The sequence below is a fragment of the Dermacentor variabilis genome, chromosome 3 (assembly GCF_050947875.1).
Source record: "Dermacentor variabilis isolate Ectoservices chromosome 3, ASM5094787v1, whole genome shotgun sequence".
Taxonomy (NCBI): domain Eukaryota; kingdom Metazoa; phylum Arthropoda; class Arachnida; order Ixodida; family Ixodidae; genus Dermacentor; species Dermacentor variabilis.
In genome coordinates this window covers 155320134-155333696 of record NC_134570.1, presented here as the reverse complement: position 1 = coordinate 155333696, position 13563 = coordinate 155320134, and positions in this window count along the sequence as shown.

Here is a 13563-nt window from a genome sequence, read left to right as displayed (position 1 = left end):
AGCGACCGCGCAACACACCGAAAAGGTCTCTGGTGCACAAAGGCATGAGGGTGCAGCGGATGGCGCAAGTTCCCAGTAGAAGCGGTAATAACTACTGCAGGCTACAAGTGGTGGCAGCAGACAATGGTGATCGGATGGTATCCAAACAAGTCAAATATAATGGCCGTCTCAGAACGACAACTACAACAACGACAGGACAACAGCGCGCTAACCACTCCCGCCGGCTCCGAGCCTCCCGCTCCCGCTTAAAATCTTCCCAGCGTGCAACTCGAGTCATCTCGATTGGACCGAGGAGGAGAGATGATAGCACCGTGGATGGCCGCACTCCAGTGTGGCTGATGCCTGCTCGCTTCCGCCATGTTAGAAAGAGGAACTTAGAGGCATAAGCAAAAATGAAAACAAAAATGAAAACAAGCAATGAATTACAGAAATAAATGTCAGAGGTGCCAGTGATGTTATCGGTGTGATGGTGGAAGCATTTCGTGTTTGGACAGTGGCAAAGATTTCATTTCTCAGTTGGCGGCTTCACACATTTAACGCTCTTTTCATCTGTCTATGTCTCCTAAAAAGACAACGGAGCGGACGGCGCTCGCTTTTATGTGAGTGTAGCGGCATGTTGTTGATTTCACTGAACGTTTGGCGCGTTTCGTGTCTGCTGTAACTTAAATTTGCTGTAGTTGTAGTGCCAATCTTCGGCACAGCTTAAAATGCCCAAAGAAAGCTGGCAGTGGAATCAGTTGCTACAATTTTTATTAGAAAACATCCGAAGTGCAATGCAGAATGGTTCTCCGACATGTATAGGTTGTTGTCTATTTCAAAGCATTTACGCCGGTCGCCTAGCGCGTGCCACATCCCCAGCTCCCTCGCCGCGCGTTTATACTTATGTACGCACTCTGCCTAGCTGGTACCACGTGTCGGCATGGTTTTCTTAGGCACACGCCTCTTGCACACTAACTATTAACCTCATCTTGAGCGCTTATGGTTGAAGCATGGGAAATTTTTGGTTGTCAGCATCAAGGCAGTGCAGGGAATGAAACGAACCCGGTTAAAGGCAGAAAATGTATGCAGACAACTGAAAGGTTCTGCACAGGGACATTTTAGTAGACAAGTTGAATTATATTGATATGTGGTAGAACCATCCAATGTTTTCAACAACCTTTTACTGAAAGACCCATCGCGTTCGTGTGCTTTTCTTCAACTGTTCTTTCTCGCCTCGTACATGAAATTTGTTAAAAAATGTTCATTTTTCTAAAGAAACTCGCCCGCTTTTGTTTCTCGTGTTGAAATACCGATGTTCCATGCCTGTCTCATGGTGGCTAGAATGCGTGCGAGAGCAGGGGGCTTCCGCCACGTTCGACCGCTGGGTTTCGGCAGGCAGTGCACGCCACATCATTCGATGACACAGTCTTCGTTGCTGATATTTCAAATAAGGCTGGTGCGCCAAGTATGGAGGGTCGTCAAAGAACAGCGCGCAGATGAACATGCAAGTGCGATCGTGCAAGATTTCTTTTTTGTTTTTATATCGTGAAAAATGTAACTGCTTGGCTGACAGAAATTAAGACCGAATGCAGCCGAACTGCCGAAGTCCTACGTTTGTAATAACCAGATCATAAATGCAGAACACGAACACATTAGGATACATTTATCAGCAAACGTCCAATCCATGATGTAGGTCTCCTCACTGATGCGCTGCAGTGTTCTTTAGAGGTTAAAATCTACAGGTTACAAGGCACTTTGCGCTGAATTAACCTTTAAATCCGTCAATTTTGACTCTTGTAACCTATAGATATATATATACGTAACACCATTTAATTAAAACATCAACATATTTTGCATGTAACCTTTATTTTATAAGTTACTTGTGATTACAGGTTACCATAAAAGGTACCGTGCTAAGAGTGTATAATCAGCTATCGGAGTATAACCGGGGAACGCATGCTCTTATATTCCATCCTTCACCGTACGGAGTAAAATAAAGGTTAATGCCTCATGCACTCGGATGTGTCGGAGTATATCGTTAGATTATCGCAGTTTGACGGGAACATATATCGGCAAAGCCTCCCAGTTGGGTATATTTTCGTTGTAAGTGTAACATCATCGTAATTTCGTTGCATTTCGGGATAATTTTGAAGCGCTGTCGCCGCGCCTGTGGTGAAGCAGCGGAAAGCAGCGCGGCCGTGGTGACAAAGCTAGTTTAGGGTGTACTGAATATTACTTGGACAAGTTTGCGGCACCGTTTATGTCCCCGGAAAAACTTAGACCTTGCTTCCGTACTCACGCTTGTCGAAAATGCGAATTGCCATGAGTGATAACACGGGAGTGTGTTGCTTGCACCGGCAGAACGCGCAAGAGATAACGCCAAGGAGCTCAAACACCAGGAACTTGTAACTTGAAAATTCTGTCTTCTGAACAACTGAAGGCAGGCTTTTCACCCAAGCATTTGTTTTGAGTGCGACTAGAAAGAATTCTGCGAGCATCCAGCATCCATCTGGCTACCTCTGTGTTTTCGTAGCGTACAATCTCGTTGGTTGCAGCTAACGCGTTAGAGTAGGTTACAGTCGTTAGAGTAGGTCCTTCTGTTCATTAACTTGACGCGTCTAGGTGCTCCGCGTGAAGCGTGTAATTTATTATAACGTTTTAAAATGTACATCGCTGCCGATCGCAGAACACTGGTTGGCTGAATTTTCAGCCGCCTGTACCCATTTGCCGTAAATTGGCCAAATGAAATCAGTACGGCGAGCAATCCGATTGGCTGCCCAGGGTGCGTCGTCGATAATTTTCCCACCCTAATTTTCCGACTATCGGTATCCGATCGGCACCAGGATTTGCGCGTTTGCGACTGCCACTTTACACCGGAGGATTACTGCCACAATAGCGTTTCGTGACTGCGGCATACTCGTAAACGCAAGCAAGGGGACAGGTCCAGGTGGCTTGACCGTGCCGTTTCACGGGATGAGCCAAAATGAAAACGTGAATGATCTGCACGGTGCAGCCACTTGGTGGCATACAGCTCAACCAAGCACAGTAGCAGTAACGAAGTGTATTCTTCCTTCCTAATGTCGTAAATGTTTCTCAGGAGCGTATTGGTTAACATACTGTTCTTGTAAATGTTTAAAATGTTTTACACTTGATTGGAGCAATATTAGCGCATTTTTTGGCTGGTTAAGGTCTGCTCGATCAGGTTGCGTGGACCGTGCAGACCGATCAGGCCGCTCACGTGCGTTTACGCTAAATTTGCTTAACCCTTTACTGCAGAATTTTTTGTTTCCTCAAAATATTATTCATGGAGTTGTAAGGAAGCATAACAGTAGCTGTGCGCCCATGGAAACTTACTTTAGCGAATTTATGTGGTTTGAATTAGCAGAAAAAGGGTGTGTTCCGTATTTGCAACAATGTTCAAATAAAGAATAAGTTGAAAGTGAAAGATAGACTTAGTGCGATTCATACTCACATGCTTATTTGCAGGTGACAATCATTGGTGCGTTTATCATTCAGTGTGAACAGAAATAAGCACTTGGACTTGCTTGTGCACCGCAGGTGGTTCCCACACTTCAGGCAGTACGTCATGCTGATTCCTGTGCAGCCAGGAAACAATGCAGTGTTTTCGCGTTATTGTCAAAATTTATAACTTAGAAGCACAGACGTAAGGCTATGCCCGTGACGACGTGACACTGCAATGTGCGGATGCACAGCGTCCTTTTGAAGAGAAAAAAGGAAATTCGACCAGAAAACATTTTGCCCACAAATTGAATCGAAACGAACTTACGCTCGTGGTTGTGGTGGCTAATTGAAAGGTCGCTGCCTTCACTATCACGAGGAATTGCTTGGCCATACCAGAGTTCGGGCGCCATTTCACTTTTCTGAAGAAAATAAACCATGTACACGTTGTTGCATTCTCACTACATAGCAACCTTCCGTCGCCAGGAGCAAACTATTCCGAGATAACAATGTTTTTTTGAATCTACAGAGTTAGGAGGATGTGGAGCTTAGCGCACGAAATTTTTTCGCGCTTTGACTAATGGAGAAATACATTTACAATTGGCAAAACCTACCTGTATCACTGCTCGCGGGTGCGCGCAGCCTCCGCTACGTTTGTTTTCATAGAAGACGCGATGTATGAGCACAGATAGCAGAACAAGGGGGCGCGTTTTACAGGCCAATATTGCGGAAATGCAACAACGTGCACAGGCAGCTCCAAACAGACTTTGCCACAGTTTTTAACGCGGTTCATCAGAATGTTGCGTAAATGCAACAAGGTGTAGTAAAGGGTTAATCAGCTTCAGTTTATGCATCCACCCATCCGTCGAAACACTCAGCTGGCCTGTGGTTATTGGAACACCCGACACTTTCAGCTCTGCGACAGGATGCTCGCAACGAATGTCGCTTCGATAGCTCTCACCTGGCGTACACTGCCATGCAGCTGCCGGAGACGTTGAAGAGGCTTCGCGCGCTCGGTCCTATAGAACCGGAAGTAGACGACACGACGTGCCATCATCATGCAGAGCCAATGAATGCGGAGCTTAGCACCGATCTCTCGGCGAATGAGTTGAGGAGAAAATGCATCGCTATGGAGGAGGGTAACATGTAATCACCCGTAACTCTGTAATACAAAACCCTTCACACAAATTTTGGTGCGAATGATTTACTTTAGCTGTGGCCTACGCGTCTGCAAAATTTGCCCGAACCATTTCCGGGGTCCTTTAAAGTGTACGTAATAATGCCCGGAAAGAGGGGAAAGCTTGGAAATCGGATGATTTCGTGGTAAGTACGGTGTTGTCTGGGATGAGTCGGGATCTTTCTACGCCGTGTACGTAAAAGCGAATCACTCTTGTATGCAGTGCCACCCATTCACCACTTTCGCACCTTTCGCCTCTACACGTATTATCAGTATGTGTTAATACCAAAATGACGCATGCCTGCAATTTACTTTTTTCGGCTGACGTAGCCCGGTGGAGCTTCGTACGGCAACTACTGCTGCTTATCTGGTCCCACAACGTTGGATGAATGCAGAAAAAGCCAGCAACGAGCATTTATACAGAGCAAAATAAACATTTCCTTATTTCAGAAGGCGTCTTGCGTCTTCTTTATGAAACTGCATGAGGAACATATTCGATGGAAGCTTGTAAAGATCGTCCGAAATCATTTTTACCTAATAAAACCATTCCGCGACGAAGAATGCGCGTGGTTAAGCTGTAGAACCAAAAAGAACAGAAAAAAAAACACGCCGATGAGCGCAGCCGCCGTAACGCGTAGCAGCTAGCGTTCAGAACGCGCACACCAGAAACCGGAAATGTTGCTCAGGTATTAATGTCGGAGGCTTGGTGCGCTGCAGTCGATTCGGCCGCTGGGCTTTACAGAAGTGTCCACTCTTGCTGAATCCTTTCTCTATGGCTGTGTGCTTGTGCTCCGCGATGTTTCACCGCTTCACGTCTCGCAATGCGTGCGCATCGTGCATTGCTGCACGAATACCTCAACAACGAGCCCTGCAAAGTTCTTCCGGGTGCCTAAAGACAACAGGTGAGCGCGCACACCTAAGGACGTCAGAAGGCGCATGTAAGTGAACGCGGCGCGGTCCACACGTGCGCTCCACGAGTCTTCGGGCGTTATTTCGCCCTGATTGTGCTACACTTCCTTCTTACCGGTAGAGAAAGCTGACAAACAGATATTCCTCCTCATTGTCACCCGGTCTATGACTTGTGTTTTTATGCGCCAAGTCTCATTCTGCAACTTCAGTAACTCGCCTAGCTTTGCATTCCGCCCTCAGTGCTTTTTCTGTGTGTCACCGTTCTACAAGCATACCAACAACTGAAACAGTACTGTTCGTGTTTAATAATTTACTGAGTAATTGCCGATGGTAAAACCACGCGGACAACCTTCTGAGTAGGCAAAATACGTTTTTTTTTATCTGGAAAGCATGAGCGTTGCAAGTGCCCTATATGCAGATTTTTTGCAGTTCGTGTTTATTGCAAAAAGAGTGCCCAGTAGGTATGACTTAGTCTGCCTTAAGTGACGTAATTTTTGTGCTAAGCATTGCATTCATGGTGAAAGAAAAGTCGTGTTCCCTTATTTAACGTGGTCTTTGATGCGTTTCTGGGAATATTTTTCTATGTGTTGCTGCAAAAAGCTGACTACCCTCTGCTCCCCTTTGCCACCGCTACGCAAATTGTGGCCAGGTGCAAAATAATGTGAAAATGTGTTTTTCTGTTTTCAGTACAATGTTAATTTTGTTCTGCCATGTCTTTTCCAATTTGTTCAGTAGTAATTAACATGTCACGCATTTCATATACTTTTGTTCAGGTATACATAGGTAAGTTCTTGTTTTTTTTTTGGTACAGCTGTCAATAAAATGGTCTTATACTTTTATTCAATTTTTTAGGTATATTACGTATTATTGTTCTTACCATTACTAGTGAATTTTCCCTTTCTTTAGTTGTCAAGACCATGTCATACAGGTCGTCCACTTTTGTGCAATATCTCCGTGAGTATAACAGAAGCCCTATGCGCGCATATCAGCCGTTCTACACTTTGGTGTTTGTGATATTGTATAATTTCTTTTTATTTGTGTAGATGAAACGGCCTTGGCGTATTCTTGACCTTTATTTTTATTGTTATTTCACTCTATGAACTTTCTTGTTTAGTAGTCATGTACATGGCATGCATTTTTCGCCTGTGTTCATTTCTGAACGTCTATCATACCACGTTGTGCGAAAATCTTTGTTTTCGGAAACGTAAGTCTAAAACGAGGTCAAAGATTTGTTGTGTTCGAAGTGGAATTTATATATGTTCTGGAATATGCTGGCATACGCAAAGTATGGATAAGACTGCGTGCATGCAAACGCATAAAAAAAAATCCCACGGCGCATCATACGCCAGTTCGCGAACAATGCAGATGCCTGGCGTAAGGTGCGCGCACGAGAATAAGATACGCGCCGCTGACAGGCAAAAAGAAAACAAAATTAAAGGTGCGCGCGGCACGAGGAAGGGTGGAAAGGGAGCGGAGCGGGTCATCATAATAAAGACAAAAAGGAAAAACAAATAGCGCTAAGGTGACGTGGCGCCGCGCGGCTGCTGTTCCTGTTGCCATGACAACGTAAAGAATGATGTGCGCCGCCATTTTGCGAAAGCGTCAGCCTCCTAGGGCCATAACTGAAGGGGACCTTGGCGCTAGCGTCCACAGAGCGTCTGCATTAAAACAGCGAATGGCAGTCATGCGGAGTTTCAGCGCTGGTGGGACCGTACTTGCATTTTTTTTCCCGAGTAATTCGCTACGAGAAGCATCTGCAACAAGCAAGCGTCAAAACCTATCGTCTCGGAACGGCTGCGCGTCAAAGCAAAATAACATATTGGTGTTGTATTTCAGCGAACTGCCTTTGCTGCTGCAGACACTTCTGCATTTACTGGGCAGTGTGAGGCTGTTTGTACAGATTTCTTGTACGGCATGCCTGCGTACAAATGGGCGTATGTATAAGTGCAGTTCCAGGTGACTTGCGGTTTTCTATGCGCTTTTTTTCTGTCGTCGCGAAACGATGAACTAGATGCAAAGCGTAATCACGTCTGTAATAGGATACCGAACCGTTAATTATGCTTTGATGTTTTGTTAGGCCAAAACTCGCTTATTCCTGGCTTTAGGATGTCAGCTTTTGTATTTTTACAGCTGTGCCTCTGTAAAGGAAGTGACTAAATCAAAGAAGACCTCTATTAGTTCGACTTATACAGCTTGCTTTCTTTTGTCATAGGATATACCCATCTGTCTGATATGCGTAACGGCTATTTGTTCTTATTATTGTGACTTGCGCTGCAATTTATTCCTTTATGAACAGTGTAATTGAATGAAATCAGACAAATACCTGTCTTACCTTTCATAAATTGTCCAAATATATTGCTCATTTTCAGTGTACATGGATGGAAGGCTGTAGCGCCTTTAAACTGCCGGAGCTTAAAGTTTAATTATAACCTGGCACCGAATCGTGCGCTGTAAAAATTTAGTTTCTCCTTGCTAGTTGCATTGCTTAATTAGAAATTTGCCTACCTTCTCCAACGTAAAAAGAAAATATCCGGGATGGGCGCTCACATTCCTGTCGCCAATACGGACATGAGCCAGATAGGGCAGCCCCCCCCCCTCACCCCCCCCCCCTCCGGGACGCATGCAGGGGATACAAGGGCTAGAGTAAAACAGCTTCGCTGTAAATATTGCCGATTTCAAGCGTTGCAGCAACCGGCTTTAGCTAAGCTGGCGTTGGAGTTTCTGGGGAAGGCTGTTCTTCTTTAACGATCATCTGAAAATATAGAGCACATCACCACATGGATATACTTTCAGTGGCAAGCGCCTACCACAACAAAAAGCTGTAGTGCTCGAACATGAAGATCTGGGGTACGAGGTGCTCCGAGGTATGTGGAAAGGTGTAATGGTTCCAGGACTTACTTTTGGAAATGCGTTTATTTGCTTTAAATAAGGGTTCAATCAGGACTCGATGAAAACGAAAGGTCAGTGTGTCGCCTCACATTGGGCGCTCACGGGACGACTACAGATGAAGCTTTGCAGGGTGATATGGGCTGGAATACTTTTGAAGTGAGGGAAGCTCGCGGTGAAATTGAGTATGAAGAACGGCTGAGGAATACGGAAGAAAGTAAATGGGCTGGGAGAGTGTTCAGATCTGTACAGGTAAAACATTGATTCACAGTGGAGGAAAAGAACTAGGAAGCTTACCAGCAACTATGCGGCCTGTAGGGTGGGCAACTCAACAACAAGGAAGGTCAAGCGGAAACTCAGAGAGCCTGAAATAATCTCATTGGTGGCGGCAATGGAAAAGAAACCTGCCATAAATAACTATACTTCAGAGGAAAAAACGAAATCAAGGAAAGAAACAATTTATGATAACTCAAAGGGAAGCTCTATACTTTTCGAAGCGAGATCAGGATGCCTTAGAACAAGCACCTATAAAGCGAGGAAGAAGAAGCATGTGCTTGGTGCGGTAAAGCTAGGGAAACTATGGAGCATGTTTTATTAGAATGTGAAGACGTCTACCCGGCTGATGATTTAGGCACCGCTGGCCTCCTTGAAGCCCTTGGGTTCAGCGGGAGCAGTGAATTAATTAACATGTCCGGTAATAGGCATTAGTAAAAGGCGATTAGAGGATTGGTGGAAGAAGAGTAGGGAAACAACAAAAAAAACGGAGACGTACAAAAGCACAGTTCGCAATAGGGGATCAGCAAATTTACGTGTGGCAGTACATAGTGTTTTTTTTCTTCTTTTTATTGTTTAACCTAGGTAGGACATTAGGCAGTATGAGCGTCCCATTTGGAACCAGCGCGGTGGGCTGCGCCACCAAGCTCTTGATATTATAACATCCATCCGCGCACAACGGCGAAGGAATCACGATGATGGTATGATGAGAGCAGCTTGACGGTGAGAATATCACGACGACAGTTTGACAGCAACGGCATGTTGACGAAGGCGTGAGGACGACGGGAAGAATACAGTTGAATGAGAGATGACGGAACGACCATGACAGCATAACAAGCCGTATGATGACTATGACCTGAAGACGCTGCAGTGACTATAATAGAATGACGGAGATTTACTGATTGTGATGTAATGATGACCACTGTATTGCTAGGACGCGATGACGACGATGGAATTACGAAGAAAGAATCACGATGAGGGAACGACAACCACGGTACGACGAACGCGATGTGACGACAATGGGATGACAATTTTGGGGTAATGACGAAGGTATGACGATGACGCCGTAATGGCAGCGTTATTGTCGTTAAGTCGACTGCATAACGACGATAGCGTGACGACAATAAAATGACGATACCGCAACAAAAAGATCTATATAACTCGACGTGATCCCAACGGCGATATGACCAAGAATGGATGGCTACTTCTAGATAACGGCAACGTCATAAGCATGGCAGCATTATGACGGTGCAAGGACCACGATAGAATGACGATGATTGAACGACCATGACGGCATGACGACAATGTAACAAGGTTGGCGGTGTGACGACGATGGCAGCAGGGCAATATATTAATAATGGCGTGATAGCGACGGCATGACGCTAATGGGACGACGATGACTGTATGACAACGATGGCGTGACACGACGGCCTGAAAACAGTTAGATCAAGAAGCTGGAATAACGACAATTGAATGGCCACGACAGCATCACAACAACGGCATGACCACGAATATATGGCGATTATTGTACGACAAAGAAACAGTGATGGCGATGACACGACGACGGCTACATAATAAGGAAAGGAAAGCAACGAAAGGATGATAGCGACAAGTGACGGCGGTGTTATGACGACGAAGTGAAAACGCGGTGACGGCGCACAAAATGAACATAGTGGAATGATGGCGACGGTATCACAACGAAGGATCGATCACAACAAGGTAAAGAAAGAAAACTACAATGATGGCAATATTAGGACGACGTGTTTCTACTGTACCCCATGTCCGCGCTTAACTTTACATCATCTGCCGCCCGGCGTCGACTTGATTCGCGCCTAATCTGGTGCCAGTTTGCAGAATGCCCGATACTGGAGAATCGTGCAAAATTACATGTATATATCCATAAGCATATCAGTCGAGATACGGACCGCCTCAGCAGAAGAAAGCAGCAAATATCCACTCAAAACCCGTGAGGGTAAGAGAATAAATGTTCTTTTTTCGCAGGAACGTTTCAAACCACAAGCCACGAAAATTAAGACAAGGGTAACTATAACGTAAACGTATTCCGGTGTGTTTTCATTGCAGAATCCTCACACGTCAAATTTACGCGACGACGGGCGCAACTATCCGGCGGTGACCCACTGCGTTGTTTGAACCAGTCAGTCAAGCGCACTCCTCGTTTATAGGAGGTTACTTTTGTTTGCATTCAAAAGAAACAGCATTGCATATCTTGGCAGCCCTTTCTTACCCAATCGACTCACGAGAGGCGAGAAGCATGCAGCAGTGGTGAGGGTTTCTGTAGGGTCGAGTTAGAACAGTGAAAGTAGACAACCGGAAGAGGAGGGTGTTGCCAGCGGCTGCAATAACCACGCTTCCCCTTGCTTAGCTTGTTGAGGCTCGTCCAAAATCATGGGGTACGTGATGCAACCGAAGGGCAAAATACCGCTAAAACAGATCCTCAGCGAAGAACAGTTGCCAGAGCAAACTCGTAAATGTGTCGAAAGTGTTTGACAACGTCACACTACCATGCGAAATTGTTTATTATGCGCAAATAAATTAATTGTCCGCGGCAGCCCCGAGAAGCCAATGTCCGAATGACAACAGGCAGACAATGTGTATTCCTTTCCGAACAGGGCTGTGCCCGGCTATTTCTAAAATATTCAATTTTTTCCGTATATTATTGCACTTTTAATGTGTGCACGTAACTCTCACGCAGTGAGCTTTCGCAGATCTAGGACTTCACGTGTCAGGCAGGCGACATGTGTGCAGCCGGAAAACTTATACGTGTTATACAATAAATATATTAACATAAACTATCATGTTTAATATATATGTGTTCACAAGGCAAAGAAGAAGCTCAGTGAAGTGGCCATTCCTTCAAATAGGGCTGTTCACGTCGCCAAGGTATGCAACCTGTGTGCAGAACTAGTGTTCTCTCGAGCAACATTTAAGACCACCTAATCTGCTGAATCGAATTAAGGAGGAAGTACTATATACAAGATATTTATTAAAGCAATGTACAGGTCGGTTTAGTGGGCGTCCATGATTGTATTGCGCTTAGTATTAAATCGACGGAGGAACTAAAGAACCAATACAAAAGACAAAAAGAGCACATACGTGGCACACCTACCAACTCGTTTACCACTGCTAGAAGCATGCTTATACTCGTAAATTGTGAGTGAAGGGGGGAGGGGTGAAGCAAATACATTGTGTGCACACGTACGTCACACGCCCATGCGCGTGCACGGAAGTGCCATATATCCTTATTCTTCTAGGTCTTCCGCCAAGCGCAAGTGTTTTGTTGAACTAATTGAATTTCTCAATGTAAATTGCGTTAGAAAATTTGTAAAGTACGAATTAAACACAAGCTGCAGACATTATAGCCACGAGAAAACATAATTCTGTTACGCGGAAACACAAAGACGAAGTCATTTTCCATCTCCAGTTTGAGGTCCGTATGAGTTGGCACGGCCGCTAGGTGGCGGTACTGTTTTTGGGTGAGGGCAGAACAAGCCCCCGAAAATTCCAGGCCAACTAGAGGATAACGTGGGTAACGCTTTGCTGCAATATAAGATATGATAAGATAATGGCATCTGATCGTGGGGTCGATAGGAACAGCGGACTTGCCCACCCCTCCCGTTGGCCCCGGCAAACTCGACCTCAACTTCGATAAACGTGAAGGGCGGAGTGTCTGCGCGCTTATCTTTTTTGACGTGATAGCGTCAAGGGCACCGTGTCGCAGAAATTACGGTGTCGGCGTCCGACGCCGGGCGTCCTGTGACCGAAATCGCCCTGTAATCTGTACGGCACTGTAGTTGTTTTTCCAGCACTAAAGTTGCTCACACTTGCACTACATTCTTTACAAAGTTATTCCACGGAATTTTGAGAATGACAGCCCTCAAACAAATGCAATGAACCAAAACACCAACAGCGCGTGCTTTCGTGCTAAATCTTCTCATACTAAACTATTAAACGTGCGAAACAATAACAGGAGGTCGGCCCAAGCAAGAGGCCGCGTTTCTACCACAACGCACCCCTTCGTGCACAGTGTTCGCAGCCAACGTTTCCCAGCAAACATTACGGTTACATAAGCTGGAGTTGCCGGGAAGCGTGAGAAATAGAGATATTTGAGTGCTATCGCGTTCCATTCTTAAAGGCGAAGCTTAAGCGCCCTCTAAATGTTTGTTCGAAGTGCTTACCATTTTTCTGGCTCTTTTGTTGTTTGTGCTGTGCCAACGTATTTTGGTGTTATCTAGTCGCGGAGAGCATTTACACTGTTTGAAACAGGCAGCACAAGTTCACACGCAAGCTACTGACAGCGCCTAGCAACTTGGCTGCGCACTGCAAATGCTCTTTGCAACTACACAACAACAAAGTCGTTGGCACAGCAAAAACGAAAAGACAGCGTGAAATATGAGAAGCCGTTGCGATAGCGAAAGAAAAAGGGAAATGCTTAACCACTAAGTCCATCACGCTCATCGAATCTGAGATCGAGTTTGCAAGGGCCAACGGGTGCCCACCGCGCCATCGCATGTCGCCACCTTCTCGTATCTTATATTTCACACCTACGCCCCCCCCCCCGCCCCTCTATTGCCAGGAAGATAGGCGTATTTTTAAAGGTAGTAAAGGAGTTCGCAAGTTGCGCCACGTACGTTGGCTTTTTATTCTATCTTCGTTCTTTAGCTGCAGCGTCAGTGTGATACTAAGCGCAATACAATCATGAATATACAGGGCGCTTCTGTTTTTTAGGACAATATCGACAAAAAAGCTTGGCGCACACCGCACATCGCGTACTTGCGGCCGAGTTCCAATGCGAAACGGACCTACTTTTCAGCTAATAACGTCAGCTTCAGAAGAATAACCAGCAAATTTTCATCAATAAG